This window comes from Castor canadensis, chromosome 19 (genome assembly GCF_047511655.1).
Source record: "Castor canadensis chromosome 19, mCasCan1.hap1v2, whole genome shotgun sequence".
Taxonomy (NCBI): domain Eukaryota; kingdom Metazoa; phylum Chordata; class Mammalia; order Rodentia; family Castoridae; genus Castor; species Castor canadensis.
Window position 1 is genome coordinate 5,585,681 of NC_133404.1, and position 14,690 is coordinate 5,600,370.

The following is a 14,690-nucleotide window of genomic DNA, read 5'->3' on the forward strand; positions in this document are numbered from 1 at the left end:
CGCTGTTTCAAAATGCTTAAATGCAGATGACCTGTGGGTGGGGAAAGATCTGGGCAGGGTTCCTGAGCACCAACAATCAGGGAATGGGAAGGGGTTTGCTGGTCCCTGGGCTGGGGTGTGGTCAATGTTCATATTTTTTACTGAAGGATAAAAGAGTGTGGAATTACCCCAGGGCTTCTTGTCTTAGTTACAATTTATAACAGCAAGGGATAGTGCTGGACTGAGACGAGGAGATTAGCATAAATGTGAATAAGTTACACGGGGACTGAAGTGTCATGGTAGTTTTCCCTATTTTTAGCCTGCCTTAGGGGAGCTTTGCCTCCTCACATACAATAAACAAGGATTTCCATTTATTCACTCACACCATCTTTTTTTTTTTTTTGTGGTACTGGGGCTTGGACTCAGGACCTACACCTTGAACCACTCACTCCACCAGCTCTTTTCTGTGATGGGTATTTTTCAGATAGGGTCTCACGAACTATTTGCCCTGGCCCACACCGTTCATCTTTACTGGTTATGTTCTCTGTGCCAGGCACTGTCTTCAGCTGAGGACTCAGTGAAGGGGACAACCCCAGATGCTTCCAGCCACTGAGTGGGAGAGACAGACCTTTGTCAGAGTCACCCTAATATAAGGAAAGGTAGACACTCTGATAAACACCTTGGAGAAAAATACTGGGTGCTCTGAGATGGGCAAACGAGCTTAATTTAGTCAGGAGGTCAGGGCCATTAGGGAAGACTTCCTGGTGGAAGTGAGCAAAAGTGGAAGGAGCAATCAGGATTAGCTAGGGAAAGATGAAGCAGACCATTTCCGGCCCAAGCTACAGAAACCGGGAGTTTTAGACCTAAGGCAGAAACTCCTGGGATTCCACATGCCAGGTCTGACCCCTGACCCCTATATGCCAAATAAAGAGGCACGGTGAAGGACAGAGAAGGGAGGTTTATTACACGACTTGGGACACGCTAGGGAAGAGGCAGAGTAAGCACTCAGCTCATCTTCAGCCATCTTTGGGGCTGTGGGTTTAAATAGACAGAGAACTAGGGGCAGGGGACAAAGGTATGCATCGTTAAATAGACCCAGCCACAGGTGTGGTCTGCTTGGTCATTATCTCGGTCCTTGCTCTAGGAGTTGTTATCTGGAGGGTGGTCCATTTCGAAGAGGCACTACTGTTGGGGGTAATTTCAGTTCCTTGTCAGGAAGATGCTATCAGTTCTATCCTTCCTAGAATCCAAGGTGATCACAAAGTGACTGCAGAGAGAATGGGTTAGAGCAAAGACAGACACAAAATGAAGGACAGGTGCCATGCCTTTCTCCCGTTTTTGGTTAATTTGTGGGCCTGAGTATGGAGTCCACACTTTTTAGTAAAAGCAGTTTGCACCCCTTTTACACCATGACTGTGCAAAGGGGGGAAAGAGAAGACTGGATGGGGGAGTGGGGCTGAAAGAATTGTTGTGCAGGGTGCAAATGGGTGAAGAGGATAGGATGAGCAGAAGCCCAATGCAGCAAGGACTGAGGACCACAGAGAGGCCAAGCCAGTTGCCGGTCATGTGAGAGCTTCCTCTCTGTTAGACGTGTTTAAACTGCTTTTGCTGAAAAGACTGGACTCCTTATGAAGGCTTGGCATCTCTGCCTCCATTTTGTAACTATCTTTGCTCTAAGCCATTCTCTTTGCACCTCTCACCTGCCAGGCAACAGTGACTGGATAACAACTTCTCCCAAAACAAAGACTGAGATAATGACCAACCAGGCCACACCTGTAACTGGGACTGTTTAACTATGCATACCTTTTGTCCCCTGCCCTAATTCTTTGTCTATTTAAAGCTATAGCTCCCGTCTGTACCCAGAGGATCATCAGCTGAAGATGGGCTGAGTGCTTGCCCTGCCTCCTCCCAAGGCAAGTCCCAGGCCTAGGCTGTGTCACAAATCTCCTTTCTCTGCCCTTCACCAGGTCTATTTTGGCATATAGGGGTGAATGTCTGGACCTGACATGGAAACCAAGGAGTTTGGGCCTTGGGTCCAAAACTCAGGTATGGAGCCCTGTGCTGGGGATGATTGAGCAGACCCTGGAGGACTAAAGATGTAGATGGGGACTGCTCAGCAACCTGGACAAATAGTTTGAACCCCCATCTCCAAAATAACCAGAGCAAAAGGAACTGGAGGTGTGGCTCAAGTGGTAGAGTGCCTGCTTTGCAAGCGTGAAGCCCTGAGTTCAAATCCTAGGCAGTCCTCAGCATGGGGTGAGGTCCTGGACCATGCAGAATGGGGTCAACCACCAGCCTAGGGCGGGTTCTGTCATCTCTGCTCACATGGCCGTGGGTCAACCATGTACTGGTGACAGTGGTCTGAGGCCCATGGGCTGCTGGATTCATCCAAGGTCACTTCTCAGAGCATCTGTGATATTATAATAAACACTGTTTTGGTTTTCTGGGCTCACAGATCCTACAACCCTTGTAATTTCCTAAGTGACAAAAACAATGAAAATCTTTTTAAAGTTTTTCTGACAATGAGTTTTGAACTCAAGGCTTTGCACGTTATAGAAGGACTCTACCACTTGAGCCACACCCCATCTATTTGTGTTTTTAATTTTTAGGTTTTTTTTTTTTTTTTTTTTTTTTACTAAATTCCTACCTACGAGAAGGATAACTAACTAAAGAATTTACCTGTCCTGGACAAATTTCATCACAAGCTATTACCTTCTCTCAGGCCCATTCAGTTCTCAAAGACAGTCATTTGCTAACTATTTCCTGAGTGACCTTACTCACCTGAAATCATTTACCACCCCTGAAATGATCCCATTTTCCATCTGTCCTCTCCTCAGAAGAAGGGCTTACAACTCCCGGGCCTCTGGGTATAGGGTAATTGCACCCCGTCAATCTCCCCATGCAAGTGTGGCTATCTTTTCTCCTATTAACCTGCCTATTGTCAGTTCACTCCAGCGAGCCTTCAGAGGGCAAAAGGAAGACCTTCCCTTTACGTCTTCCATACTATGCTTAGTACAGCACACACATCTCAAATGGAGCAGGTGGATGGTCCCACGAGTTTACCATCCAGATCATGCTGGAGGACATTTGGTCCATCTTTTTCTTTGTTTTTGGTACTGGAGTTTGAGCTCAGGGCCTCACACTTGCTAGGCAGGCTTACTGCTTGAGCCACCCCACCAGCCCTTTTTTTGTGATGGTTTTTTTTCGAGATAGGGTCTCAAGAACTATTTGCATGGGACTGGCTTTGAACCTCGATCCTTCCGATCTCTGCCTCCTGAGTAACTAGGATTACAGGTGTGAGCCACCAAGCGTCCTGCTGGGACCATCCTTTTTGAAAGGCTCCATCCTGGAGGTTCCACAGCTTGGGTACTTAGCACCTGTTACCTTTCATTGTAACTAGCTGGGGAGTGTGGGAGAGGGGCTTGTCCTGTTTGCCGTTTTTGACTCGCCCCACTTGTTCTAGGACAGTGTAACGCCCCCAAGAGTGCTCCCTGAGGCCCTTTGGGTGCCAAGGGCTTCTCAGAATATATCCCTCGGAAATGAGGAGCCAGTCAGGTGCTGGTGACTCACGCCTGTAATCCCAGCTATTTAGGAAGCTGACATCAGGAGGATCAAAGTTCAAGGCCAACCTGGGCAAATAGTTTGAAACCCCATCTCCAGAATAACCAGAGCAAAAGGAACTGGAGGAGTGGCTCAAATAGTAGAGCGCCTGCTTTGCAAGCATGAAGCCCTGAGTTCAAAACGCAGTCCTACTAAAAAAAAAAAGAAAAAATGCAGAAGTGACAGAGATAGAGGTGGGGGTCACCAGCGTAGAGGAGGTGTCATGAGCCCTAAGTGCGCTGTTTGTGCACACTGAGTGCACAAGTGTTTGAGCGCTAAGTGTTTGTTCAGGTGACCTGCCACCCAGGAGGCAGACATTCTCGCCAGGGGTACAGGTGTGGAACTCATCCTATGGAGCCCCTGCCCAAAGGCCACTGGGGACAGTGTAGTGCTACCCAAGATGCTCTCCTGGACCAGTGACACCTGGCTTGAGTGCCCACCATGGCAGGCTCAGGTCTGAAGGAATAGGGCCGGGCCCGGCTCAGGCGAGTCTTTGAAGTCAGGTGCCTGGTGCAGATTGCTCTGAGGGAGGCTGAAGGCACAGATTCTCACTTGGAGGGCAAGAACTTTCTGCTGGTGACCCCATCTAAGGGAGTGTTGTAGTCCTTCTCTGTGGCTGTAACAAAATACCTGAGCCTTGGTAATTTATAAAGAAAAGAAGTTTATTTGGCTCACGGTTCTGAAGGCCAAAAGTTCGAGATTATTTGACTGTATTTGCTTGGCTTCTAGTGACTGCCTGTGCTGCTCCATGCATGCAAAGCAGTAAAACAAGCGGGTCTGTGCAGAGAGTCAAAGCATAAGGGGTAACCTTGCTTTTCAACAACCCACTCTTGTAATTAATCCAGTTCCACAGGAGCCAAAACTCACTCCCCCAGGACAGTGTTAATCCACTCGTGAGTGCTCCGCCCCGTGACACACGCCTCTCAACACAGCTGCATGGCACTGAGGAATTAAGCCTCGACACGACTTTCAGTGCTGACAACCCATGTTTAACCACAGCAGGGAGCCTGTTCCTCCCTTTGGTTCAGGGTGAGCCTGGGAGATGGGACCTCCAAGGAACAGCATCAGCCCAGACCTGAGCAGCAAGATGGGGTGGCAGGATGGAGGTGGAGGGAGGTGGGGCAGCGTGGCTCCAAGGCACAACCCTCCAGCTCTTTGAGTTGCAGAGAAAGACCCCAGTTGTCACTGGAGGCCACTGCATGGTGACTTTTTTTTTTTCTGCAGTACTGGGGTTTGAACTCAAGGCCTCACACTTGCTAGGTAGGAGCTCTACCACTTGAGCCTGTCTGCTAGCTCCAACTCTTTGTTTTTTGGGGGCTCGATATAGACCTTGGATTCTAGGTCTTCCTGACACCTAAGTATGTTTGGTTAACGACTCTGCTTAAGGCAGCCAGGTGGCAAAGTGTCATTACTGGGGACAGCCTAACTTTCCAGGACTGATAGAGGCACAGCCATGGGTACATGAGACCAAACCTGGAAGGAAAGGGAAGAAAGAGACATGAACATCAATGGTCAATGCAGACACGGATCCAGCTTCTGAAAGGGAAGCCTGGGACATCAGAGCCTCCAGGGTGTCTGTTCTGGGATGAGCACTTGTCCTTGAGTGATTTTTCAGGGAGAGAATATTACTATTCTCATTTTACTGACAAGGAAACTGATGTCAGGTGAGTCACTCAATCAGAGTCAAAAAACAAGGAGGGGCTGGGCACCGGTGGCTCACGCCTATAATCCCAGCTACTCTGGAAACAAAGATCAGGAGGATCGCAGTTTGAAGCCAGCCTGGGTAAATAATTCACAAGACACTATTTCTAAAATAGCCATCACACATAAAAAAGGGCTGATGGAGTGGCTCAAGTGGTAGAGTGTCTGCCTAGCAAGTGTGAGGCCCTGAGTTCAAACCCCAGTGCCACAAAATAAAACCAAGGAGATGTGGAGCAGGGAGTGGAACCAGGTGTGTCCCACTCCAAGGCTGGCTCTCTGGTCCTATGAGTTATCATTTCAGGCTACAATAGGCTGCCTCATTCCAAAGAGCCCCCTTCCAGAGTGCTGAGGCCAAAGCAACAGAAAAAAAGGAACTCAAAGAACAGAAGAAAACTTTGAGGAAACTTATCGATAGGCTCAGACTGGAAGTGATAGTACGTCCATGAAACATGAAGTGGGCTCTGCTGAAAGGGGAACAATCAGGAAACAAGAAATTGAAAATATGAGAAAGTGGTCGAAAGAGAAAGTCAAGGAAACCAGACAGCTAAACAAAAAGACACGGAGGTGAATAATCACGTACGAGATAAGGAAATTAGAATAACCTGAGATTCGCCATCTGACTCCTGAAAAAAGACCAAGATAACAGTGGGAAGAGTTGTTTTTTACATGCAATAAACATATTCCAAAGAGACAAAAGCAGGCCATAAGGAGTCCACCCAGCACCAGGGATGGAGACAAAACAGCCCAGCCTCTCACGGAGCACTGCGATGAGAGGAAGATGGCTTCTAGGATGCTAGCCTGACAGCTCTGCAGACCCTCTCCGCCCTACAAAGCAACCATAACTGGTTTACTTTTTTCTTTTCGGTGGCACTGAAGTTTGAACTCAGGGCTTCCCACTGGTTAGGCAGGTGCTCTACCACTTGAGCCACTCCACCAGCCCTAATAACTGAGGAAAATTAATATAAAAATAACCAGTTGAGGCCCAGTGTGGTTGTTCGTGCCTGTAATCCCAGAGTTTGGGAGACTGAGGCAGGAGGGTCAGGAGTTCCAGGGCTACACAGCAGGAGACCCTGTCTCAACAAAAACAGTCAGGGCTGGGGTTGTCAGGCACCCGCTAAGTGGTAGAGCACCTGCTTAGCAAGCTCAGTCTCCATTATGCAAAACCCAGTACTGTACAAACAATAACAAAACAAACAAACCAATTTAACTCTCTGGAGTTTGTCCTAAGGGCATATGGCAAATAAAAAAAAAACCATGTTGAAAAAACAAAACAACGAAAAGAAACAATATTGAAGAAAACCTATCAAATTTTGGACATAGGACATGCAGGACTGAAAAAAAAAATATTGGACACAAAAGTAGATTCTAGAACTTCCAGGAAGGGATGCTTGGTTTCAATATTCAGCAAGTTTTAAATGTGGATTAAAATACATATACAAGCATTGTGAAAACAATGACCATCTTCTTCCTTCTCCTTTTTTTTTTTTTTGGCCCTACTAGGGGGGTTGAACTCAGAGCCTTGGCCTTGCTAGGCAGGGGCTCTAGCACTTCTTTTGTGTGCCTCACACGTGCTAGGCTAGGCACCACTGAGCACCCCCACTGCTCACCCTCTACCTCTATATCCAGCAATGTGCAGACTATCTAGGTAGAGAGACGCTCCATAGGGTTGGAGGGTGTCAGCACTTGGGAGGCTAAAGCAGGACAACTGGAAATTTGAGGTAGCCTGGGCTACACAGCAAGACCCTGTTTCAAAATTTTTTCTTTAAAACTTGCTCCACTGGGCTCCACTGTAATCCTAGCTACTTGGGAGGCTGAGATCAAGATTCTCCATTTGAGGCCAGACCAGGCAAATAGTTTTCGAGACTCTATCTCCAAAATAACTACAGCAAATGGACTGGAGGTGTGACTCAAGTGCTAGAGCACCTGCTTTGCAAGCACAAAGCCCTGAGTTCAAACCCCAGTACTACCAAAACACCAAAACAAAACAAAAACTGTCACTCTTCAGAAGAGACCAGGAAGAAAATGAAAACATAAGCCATAAGCTGAGACAAAGTATTTGCAAATCACATATCTGCTACGGAACTTGTATTCAGAACTTGTATTCAGAACATGTAAAGAGTTCTTCAACTCAACAAGAAGGCAAAGGGGCTAGGGGTGTGGCTTGGTGATCCAGTACTTGCTTACAGTGCTCAAGGCCCCGGGTTCCATCCTCACACACACACGCACACACGCAGGTATGTGCTAGCACACACAGAGGAAAAACAGATGACCCAATTTTAAAATGGGCAAACTGGATGCTGTGGCTCACGCCTGTAATCCTAGCTACTCAGGAGGAAGAGATCAGGAGGATCAGTGTTCAAAGCCAGCCCTAGGCACATAGTTTTCGAGACTCCCACATCAAAAAACCCATCACAAAAAAGTACTGGGGGTGTGGCTGACACGGTAGAGCACCTGCCTGGTAAGCACTGAGACCCTGTTAAGCCCCAGTGTCACAGAGAGCGTGAAGTAGTGTTTTGTGGGATTTTTAACACGATGTTTGTAAGACCCTGACATTTTAGCACTTCTCAACTGCTTGTTCTGGACGATGGTGTAGCTCAGTGGCAGAACACTTGTCTAGCTGTGCAAGGGCTCAGGTTCAATTCCAACCACAGGAGAGAGATCGCGGCTCTTTCACTGATGGGAAGTGTAGTAAGTATGTGCTGTGTTTAGCTGATGAATTCACAGTTGATAAACATTTGAATTGTTACTAAGTGCGGCCGTTATGACTGACTGACTATAATCATGAGCATGAGTGTTTGTGTAGCTGTATGTTTGCATTCCTCTCGGGTAGATAACTAGGTGTGAGACTGTCGGGTTGCGTGACAAGTGTATGTTTAACTTTTCATGAAATTTTCTTTGGCAGAACTATTCATCCTTTTGCCCATTTTAATTTTGGGGGGCAGTATTGGAATTTGAACTCAGGACTTCACTCTCTGGGGAGGTGCTCTGCCACGTGAGCCACTCTTGCAGCCCTTTTTGTGTTGGGTTTTTTTTGGTGACACTGGGGCTTAAACTCAATGCTTACCAGGCAGGTGCTGTACCATGTGAGCCACACCTCCAGTACTTTTTTTGTGATGGGTTTTTTGAGATGGGGGTCTCGCAAACTATTTGCAAAGAGTCTATCTGAAAACTCACTAATGCACAAAGGGCTGGGGGCGTGGATCAAGTGGTAGAGTGGCACCAGGTTCTCAGTTCAAACCCCCAGTACTACTAAAACAACAAAAAAACTTTCAGTGTCCTTAGTCACTGGGAAAGCACAGGTGAGTACCACAGTGTGATGTCTTTACACATGTATTAGAATGGCTAAAAGAAACTCGGATCACACAGCTGGTAAGTGACAAAAGTGCCTTCAATACCAAGTCTATAGACTAAATCTGTGCTGTTTTGGCTTTGAAACATGATTCTCCTGATCTCAGCCTCCCAAGTAACTAGGATTACAGGTGTGAGCGACCTACATCCAGCTTTCTCTCTCTCTCTCTCTCTCTCACTTCTCCTCCTCCTCCTCTTCTTCTTCCACCTACACCCAGCTGTTTTTCTTTCTTTCTTTCTTCTCCCCATCCCTCCCTTGCCCTCCCTCTCCCCCTCTCTTCCCTTTTCCCTCCCCATCTCTGCTCCCTCCCCCTCCCACTCCTCCTCTTGGTACTGGCGTTTGAACTCAAGGCCTCACACTTGCTAGGCAGGTGTTTTACCACTTGAGCCACTCTCCAGCCTAAATCTGTGGTTTTACTTCTACAATGGCCAATACTTGTAAATTTCCCTTTCAGTTCTCCTCGTATATGCTGAATTGCTTTCAATTCAAGTGAATTACATTCTCTAGTTTCCCTGGATTTTAATGCTGTTTGTTTTGCTAACTACTGACAGGGAATAATAAAAAATATAAGAATTTGTAAAGCTTAAAAAAAAAGAAGAAGAAAAGAAAAGGAAACAGAAAGCATCTGGAGTCCAGGTGCAGTGGCTCACATCTGCAATCCCAGCTACTTAGGAGATAGAGATCAGGAGGATTTCTGTTCCTGACCAGCCTGGGTAAATAGTTTGCAAGACACCATCTCAATCAATGGCTTGGTGCAGTTGTATGTGTGTCATCCCAGCTATGCAGGAAAGCACAAAGAGGAGGATCAGAGTCTAGGCCAGCCTGGGCATAAAGTGAAACCCTATCTCAAAAATAACCAACACAGAAAGGGCTGGTGGCATGGCTGAAGAGGTGGAGTATCTGCCTTGCGAGACTGAAGCCCTGCCAGGTGCTGGTCAAATAGTTGGAGAGACCCTATCTCAAAAATAACCATCACAAAAAAAGGGGGGCTGGCAGAGTGGCTCAAAGTGTAGGCTCTGAGTTCAAGCCCCAGTACCACACAAAAAAAAAAAATAAAATAAAGAAATGAAAATAAAAGGCAACCCACAGCACAGACTGGGAGAAAGTACTCTCAACAGATATCCAATAAAGAACTGTGTCTAGAAGACATAAAGAGCTCTTACATCTAGAAAATAAGAATTCAACCCACCTGATAAAAATGGTCAAAAGACTTAAATTGACATTTTGTAACACAGACCTAGAAGCTGCTTCTGCTAACAAGCAGGATACACGCCAAAATAAAGGCATGTCTCTGTCTGTCTCCTCTCCTTCAGGTCAGATTCTCACTCAGCTCTGCTGTACACATGCTAATCCCTTAGGGGTGTCTGTCCAAAAACTGGTGATACAAGGTTGATTAGCCCTAAATTTACCTAAGCTATCTCATCCCCCCTCAAGGCTGAAGACACAAAGATAAGAAAAATTAAGGTATTTTACTGTCCGTTTTTAATAACATCCCTCCAGACCCCTGAAAAAGCACCTAGAAGTCCCCATCATTCCTTAAATCTGCAGTCACCCTGGATTCCAGGAACAGCAGAGCCTCAAAGACATATCACCCCATGACAAGACCACCCCTCAAAGGAGCAATCCCCCCATGGTAACACTAAGACTATCCCCCAAGCAGGAGCAATTATTTTACAGGAACTGGATTGTCTCCTCAGGCAATAAGAACTTCTCTGGAGCCATCCTGCAGAACCAGAACTGATAATAATCCGCCAGACCACGCTGTGACCAAGACTGCTTAATTACACACACCTCTCGCCCCTGGCCAAGTTCTTCCGCTACTTAAACCTAAGGCTTCTATCAGTGCCCAGCAGATGGACTGAGATGCTGCAGCTCTGTGTTCCCAATATGGCCCTGGTGATTAAAATCCTTTCCTGCCTTTCCACCATTACTTTTGTTTGCTTTCTTTGGAGCAACTGGCTGGACTTCACTTGCTGGAACCTCCAGAGTCAGGCCTCTGGCCTATGACTCAGGTTACAGCTTCACTAAAGAAGATATATAGGCAGGTGTCAGTTGCTTACAACTATAATCCCAGCTCTCTGGAAGTGGAGGTAGGAGAATCGTGAGTTTGAGGCCAGTTTGTGCTACCTAGTGAGACCCTGTCCCAAAAAAAAACAAGGACTCAGGACTGGAGGTGTGGCTAAAGAGGTAGAGCACCCTCAGTTTCAACTCCCTTCCCCTGCTTAAAAAAAAAAAAATGCCCAAGGGCTGAAGATGTAGCTCAGTGGTAGAGGATTATCTAGAATGTGCAAGATCCTAGGTTCAATCTTTAGCACTGCAAAATAAACACATAGGTAGGTAGGTAGATAGATGCTAGCTAGCTAGCTAGATAGATACACAGTTATACAAAGAAGTATATTAAGAGTTACTGGCTTTTAAGTCACCCCTGGGCAGCCTAGATCCAGGGACTGGACATGGTCAGGACCCACCCTGTTGGGTGGTACTTGCAACCCTTTCCTTTCAAGACTCCTGAAAGTGCACCATAGAGAGGAGGAGGTACAGATTTTTGCCATCCAGACAGAAATGGCCTGACTCAGGTCTGTCATCATCATTACCTTCTGTTCCACCAAGGACATTTTGCTTTGGGAGTTGGTCTCCAATGCTTCTGATGTCTTGGACAAGATTTAATATGAGAGCTTGATAGACCCTTCCAGGTTGAGCAGTGGTAGACAGCTGAAAATTGACACCATCCCAAGCCCTCAAGAATGCACCCTGACTTTGGTGGACACGGGATTGTTATGACCAAGGTTGACCTCATCATTAATTTGAGAGCCATTGCCAAGTCTGGTACCAAAGTATTTATGGAGGTTCTTAGGGCTGGTGCAGATATCTCCATGATTGGGCAAATTGGTGTCAAATTTTTTTTCTGCCTATCTGATGGCAGAGAAAGTGGTTGTGATCACAGAGCACAACAATGATGAGAAGTGAGGACTGTGGTGAGCCAATTGGCCAGGTGTCAAAGTGATCTTCTGCTTCTAGGAAGATCAGAAAGATACTTGGGGAGCAGGAGTCAAGGAAGAAGGTGAAGAAGTGCTTGCAGTTTTTAGGCTACCCCGTCTCCCTCTGTTTGGAAAAGGAATGGGGGAAGGAGATTAGGGATGACGAGGCAGAGGAAGTGAAAGGCAAGAAAGAAGAAGATGCAGATGATAAAGAGAAACCTAAAGCCAGGTGCTGGTGGCTCACACCTGTAATCCTAGGCTACTTGGGAGGCTGAGATCAGGAGGATCTCTATTTGAGGCAAATAGTTCACAAGACCCCATTTCCAAAATAATCAAAGCAAATGGACTAGAGGTGCAGGTCAAGTGGTAGAGTGCCTGCTTTGCAAGTGTGAAGCCCTGAGTTCAAACCCCAGTCCCACCAGAGAGAGAGACAGAGAGAGAGAGAAGCCTAAGGTTGAAGAAGAGGGCTCAGATGAGGAAGATGACAGTGGTCTGGATAAGAAAAAGAAAACCAAGATTAAGGAGAAACATTTTGGCCTGGTGGAGAGGCTCAAGTGGTAAAGTGCTTGCCTAGCAAGCATGAAGCCTGAGTTCAAACCCCATTATTGCCAAAATAAAAATAATAAAAGGGGAAACACACTGATCAGGCAGAACTGAACATCTCTAAGTTCATTGTGACTAGAGACCCCTTACGGCATCACCCAGAAAGAATATGCAAAATTCTGCAAAAGCCTCACCAATGCCTGGGGAAGACCACTTGGTGTCAACCACTCCTCTGCAGAAGCCAGCTGGAATTCAAGGCATTGCTCTTCATCTCTTAGTGGGCTCCCTTTGACCTCTCTGAAAATAAGAAGACGAACATCGAAGTCTACGTCATGTGTTCACCATGGATCGCTGGGACAAGTTGATCACAGAGTATCCCAACTTTCTCCAGATTGGTTCTGAACCTACCCCTGAACAACTCCCGAGAAGTGCGCCAGCTGAGCAAAATCTTGAAGGTCATTGGCAAAAGCATTGTGACAAGTGTCCTGAGCTCTCTTCTGACCTGGCAAGACAAGGAGAACTACAAGAGAATTTGGAGTTTGGTATCCATCAGGACTCCACCAATCAGGGACGCCTTTCTATAAATGAGAAGACATCTTTGTCACTGTGTCTCTCTCATGGAGGAGACTCAGAAGCACACCTACTGTGTCACTGGTGGGAGCAAAGAGCAGGTGGCCAATTTAACCTTGGTGTGTGGAAGCAGGACCTTGAGGTGGTGCATTTGACAGATCCTCAGGACAAGTGCCGTGTGCTGAAACTCAAGGATTCCAGTGGGAATGGCCCAGTCTCCATGAGCATGGAGAGCCTGGAGTTTCCCAAGAACTAGAAGGAGAAGATGGAGAAAAGCAAGGTCATGTCCAAGAACCTGTGCAAACTCTTGAAAGAACTTTTTTTTTTTCCGTACTGGGGTTTGAACTCAGGGCCTACACCTTTAGCCACTCCACCAGCCCTTTTTTGTGATGGGTTTTTTCAAGATAGGATCACACAAACTGTTTGCTGGGGTTAACCTCCAACAGCGATCCTCCTGATCTCTGCCTCCTGAGTAGCTAGGATTACAGGAGTGAGCGGCCAGCATGAAAGAACACATGGCTAAAAAGGTTGAGAAGGTGACAGTCTCCAATAGGCGGTGTCTTCCCCCTGCAGCACTGATGGCTGGACAGATGACATGAAGCAGATTGTGCAGGCCCAGGCGCTTTAAGATGACTCCACAATGGCCAAAAAGTACCTGGAGATCAACCCCGACCACACCATTGTAGACATGCTGTGGCAGAAGGCAGAGGGAGACAACAATGACAAGGCTGTCGAGGAGCTGGTGGCACCGGTGTTCAAAACTGCACTGCTGCCAGGTGCCAGTGGCTCACACCTGTAATCCTAGCTACTCAGGAGGCAAAGATCAGGAGGATCGAGATCCAAAGCCAGCCCAGGTAAATAGTTCATGAGACCCTATCTCAAAAAACCCATCACAAAAAAGGGCTGGTGGAGCAGCTCAAGGTGTAGACCCTGAGTTCAAATCCCAGTATCACACACACACAAATACCAAACTGCCTTGCTCTCTTCTGTCTTTTCTCTAAGGACGCCCCCCCAGAGCCCTCCAACCATATCTACCACCTGTACATTGGTGGAGATGAAATGACAACCGAGGAACCCGAAGCCAAGCTGTTCCTGATGAGATCCGCTCCCCCCACCCCACAGATGAGGTGTTCACACTGGGAAGTGTGCACTCTGCATAGTGTGCCAGTGACTCCACAGCAGCCTCGAATGGTCCTGTCCCATCTGCTCCCTCTGCTGTGTCTCTCTCCTGTCCTAGGAGGAAGGAAACAAGGGCCTCAAGACCGCCCCCCCCCCCCGCCCATCCCTCATCTTGACAGCAGGGTCAGGCACAAGAGGCTCAAATCATAGACTTTCACAAAATTTAAAAGTGTCCATAAGAAGACATCATAAAAGCTGAAAGAAAAAGGTGGATGGGCGTCATCTACCTCTATGAAACAGAGCCATGAAACCTCTTGCAGTTGCCTTAAGTTGGGGGGGGTAGGGGAGAGATGGTGGAGGTGATCTAACCAATGTACAATATAAGCCTGTTTGGAATTGTCACAATGCATCCCCCTTGCAATGAATATTTTCTAATAAAATTTTTAAAAGACATCATCACTAAAAGACTGAAAGAGTAAGCCACAGAGGGAGAGAAAAAGTACAAGACATATTTGACTCCCCCTCCAAAAAAAAAAAAAAACCCTCACATAGATTCTATATAGAACACCTGAAAATCAATAATAAAACCAACAGCTTGAGTTTTTAAAATATGCAACGGTAGTGCATGCCTGTAATTCCACCACTTGGGAGGCTGAGGCAGGAGGATCAAGATTTTGAGGCCAACCTGAGCTGCCTAGCAAGACCCAGTTACACACAAACAGGCAAAAGACTTCAACAGAATTTTACAAAAGGAGTTATTTAAATGGCCAGTTAAAAGATGCTCGCCATCCTTAGTCATCATGAAAACACAAATGAATGCCACAGAGAGAGCACTGTCACGCACCCGAATG

General features: G+C 46.8%; 2 pseudogenes; both read left to right on the top strand.

Moving 5' to 3' along the window:
- Positions 1 to 5,094: 5,094 nt before the first annotated feature.
- On the top strand, positions 5,095 to 11,899 carry LOC141419283 (heat shock protein HSP 90-beta pseudogene; annotated as a pseudogene).
- A 189-nt stretch (positions 11,900 to 12,088) lies between these two features.
- Positions 12,089 to 13,348, top strand: LOC109694130 (heat shock protein HSP 90-beta pseudogene; annotated as a pseudogene).
- Positions 13,349 to 14,690: the final 1,342 nt, after the last annotated feature.